Source organism: Fukomys damarensis, unplaced genomic scaffold, assembly GCF_012274545.1.
Source record: "Fukomys damarensis isolate Sample0158 unplaced genomic scaffold, DMR_v1.0_HiC HiC_scaffold_19, whole genome shotgun sequence".
Lineage (NCBI taxonomy): Eukaryota > Metazoa > Chordata > Mammalia > Rodentia > Bathyergidae > Fukomys > Fukomys damarensis.
The window spans coordinates 213,177-216,991 of record NW_022900931.1 but is presented as its reverse complement, the minus strand read 5'-3'; positions in this window follow the sequence as shown (position 1 = coordinate 216,991).

Here is a 3,815-nt window from a genome sequence, read left to right as displayed (position 1 = left end):
CTTCCGCCGGCCTGCGTTTTTCCGGTCCTCCTCCGGTTTTCCCACTTCGTTTGGCTCTTCGCTGGGACTTTCGGCTCTCTTCGTGAGCCCAATTCCGGGGCTGTTTCTGAAGGCCGACTGGGCGTCTCTGCGCCGTGACCCGCCCTACTCGGGGCAAAGACCAATGGCCTCTTTTCTCGGCACGCCGCTGAGGCCGACTGGCGGGGACAGTGGCCCGGAACCGAGGAAATGTCGTGAGCCAATCAGGAGCGTCGTGAGAGGTTGCGCGCTCTGCTGCGCGTCACTAGGCCAGCGCGAGCTCCGCGGGGTCTGCGGGGGGCGCGAAGCCCGCCGGGGTGGCGAGATGCTGCGACTACCGCACTGGCTTCTTTTCTGGGGCCGTCTAATGACACAGGGTGGGAGAGAAACACATGTTTAGGGAGTGGAGAGTGGGAGCACGTGGCAGGTGCCCAGCAAACACTTGATGAGTGAAAAAAAGAATGTGGTCCTTGGGAAAATTCCGAGGACTCCTGGTACCCTAAATTTCTAGTTGCCACCGGGCTTACTTGTCAGTAAAGATACCCTTGAATGAAGAGGCCTTTGCTGCCCTGCTTGAAGCTACTCCCTTCACTGCCTTTCTTGCTTCCAGACCTAGTGCCAATTGCAGAATCAAACCCTGGAACAGACACTTGGGCTTGAGTCAGGTGGCTCTGGCCCAGTGGGCAGAGCTCAGCCTCACCTCCTAGGAAGGAAGGCAGGAGTGGCAGCTGGGAGGTTGACCTTCAGTGGCTGGACCTCGGTGCTTTTTGGGTAATAGGTGAACTAGCTGATTGGAATAACAGAAATCAAAAGTGAATGATGGGAAGGCTAATGTCAGTTGCTGCAGCAGAACATCATAATCCCTTACTCTTTAAATTTGAGCCAGTTACAAGACCAGAGCCCATTGCTGGAAAGGGAAGCTTGGCCCCTTTAAGGAAAGATCCTATCATGCCACTGTAAGTACATACAAAAATTATTTCTCCAATCCATCTCAAAAGGTACCTAGAGCCACGGTTTAATTTAAATAACTACTTTGTAAAAGGAACTATCGGAGCCCATCAAGGTTACATGTGGGATCTTAGTTGGCATCAGGGCACTAGAAACACCCTAATCCTCTAGAGTGCGAGTTTGTGGAAGTCATGCCAAAGGGAACCCTGGCCCACTTCCTCCTGGTGCTCTAGAACTTAGGAAGTCACCTTTGACTTGTGAAATATGAACTGTATGGTAAGGAGAGCAAAGCACGAATTCCCCACCCCAACCTATCCCCCACCCAGAACAGTAAATCAGAAACAGAACTGAATTTTAGGTGGACTTGCAAATTGTGTTACCCTCATGATCCCCATCTTATCTCTTCTGTTCTCCTGGATGGACCCTGTGGACTACCACAAACTTAGCCAATTAGTATCCCCAGTTAAGATAAGGGCTGGGGATTTGGCTCAGCGGTTCGGTGGCCTGCCTTGCAAGCGCAAGGACACCAGTTCAATCCCCGGTACCAAAAAAATAAAAACCTCCTAAAGACACGATCAGGCATGTTCAGGGTGGTATGGCTGTAGACAGTCTCCAGTTATAGTGTGCCATGTGCTGGGCATGGTAGCTTTTTTATAACCAATTAGTGCACCTCTGACGTGATACTGAAAGTATTGATATAGTGAACATTCTTTACAACTCCCACTTGTAGGGAAGATCAAGAACAGTTAACATTTATTTATTTTTATTTTTAATTTTTGGTATCGGGGATTGAACTTGGGTCCTTGCGCTTGTGAAGCAGGTGCTGGAACCACTGAGCTAAAACCCTGGCCCAATAACAGTTGACATTTATAAAGGAAGGACAGCCGTGCACATTATCTTATCTTGCTCCAAGACTGTGTTAACTCTACTGTTCTGTTACAATCTAGTCTGTGGGGACTTTGTCGTCTGAACATTATACATACAATTAATGACATCATACTAAATGGTCATGGTGAAGAAGAACGTGACAAATACATTTGCTTGCCAAGACAGTACATGTCAGAGAATAAACACTCAGGCTATGGAGCTTGTCGCATTAGTGAAGTTCTTAGAGGTGAAGTGTTATAGAGAAAAGCTGGGACATCACTTTTAAGGTAGGACAAGTTACTGCATCATACATCCCTATCCGGAGGTGTAGCTCTTAATGCACCTGTCCAACTACAGAGTCAGTGTGTACCATACTTGGCAATACCATCTGACACAATTTTGGAGTAGCTTGGAAAACTACCAGCTTTAGGTGTGGCACAGAGAAAAAGAGGGCTAGCTCTTCTGATGATCCAGATTGGAGAATGCATTCCCCTGCCACTTAGCAGGACCAGCGGGGGTAGGATTGGTCTCATTTGTGAAATATAAGGCCCCTGTGTGGTACCTCTAGAAAGCCCCAGCTGCATAATTGCAGTACACACTCCTAGAATTCTAGAGCAATATCACTCACAGGTAAGAACGACATCTGGCATGATACCAGATCCAAGTAGAGGCTGAGCAACTGACTGTGATGCATCACAAGACCATGTAATGCAGCCTGCCTGTGCTGGGGTGGATGTTGTCAGATCCACCAAGTCAATAGGCAGGCAGGCTCAGTAGTACGTAGTATTCATGGTGTAATGAAACAGGTGTCCTTGGGGTTGAATCCAAGCTTGTCCAGAAGGCAGTAGTCATCTGTAGGAAAAGGTGGCTACACTACACTGTTTCCTACTTTGTTGCATCTGATGCATCTCTCTTAACAGACCAAAAAAAAATTGTGTTTGGTTCATAGATGGGTCACCACAATGTGTTATGAGCAGAAGATGACTGCTGCTGTACTGTAGTCCTCTTCCGGGTAGCTCTCAAGGACAGTGAAGGGAATCCTACAGAGGGCAGAGCCGGAAGCCATACTCTTGGATATACTTTGTATGGGGGAGTAGAGGGAGCAGTGGCCCATGAGAGGAGTACATATGAACTTCTGGACTGTGATGATGTCTTGCTCTTTGGTCAGGAATGGGCAAGAGGGGAGATTGGAGACAGGAAGATCTGGGGAAGCAGCTGGCCTAGGGGGTGGTCACAAAATGTATATATTTCTGAGCCTCATGCTAATACGTATTGTAGAGGAGTCATTAAACAATAAGATGGATAAGATCAGGTAGCTTTTGCTTTTGGCTACCATGTGCTTGTACAGTGGACCATGGGCAAGGTTGCCATAGTAACAGGAGTGCAGGTTCTGCCTACCTAAATGGGCTCTCTCTTGTCAAGCAAGGGTTAGCCAACTTTTATTGCTGTTGAATGTCTGACCAGTTAGCAGCTGAGATCAAGCTTAGCCCTTACTATGGTACCATCCCTGGAGGAAACCAACTAGTCACTCAGTGGAAAACTGGTTACAGTCCATCTTTTATACCTGACTCATTCATCTTTAGTGGAATTGATCCCTGCTTTGGTTATGAGTTTGCCTTTTTTGTCCATAGTGCCTTAGGCTAACACCACTATCTTGGAGTTTAGAGAATGTTCAATTTACCAGCATGTGATCATGAATAACATTGCCTTAGGCCAAAACATTTATGTCATAGTGAAAGAGGTGTGACAATATATGGATTGCCATGGGATATACTACTTCTCTGATGTCCTGCATTATACACACGCTGCCAGCCTAATAAAAGATAGAATGATGCCTTAAAGATGTAGCTTTAGGACAGAATCCTGGGGGGTTGGGGTATTTTCAGTGAATCAAAGCTTCATATGTGGGTGCTGTGCCCCCAAGAGATAGAATGTGAGAGTTTAGGAACCTATAGGTTGGGATTAGCTACTTCCTACTGTCA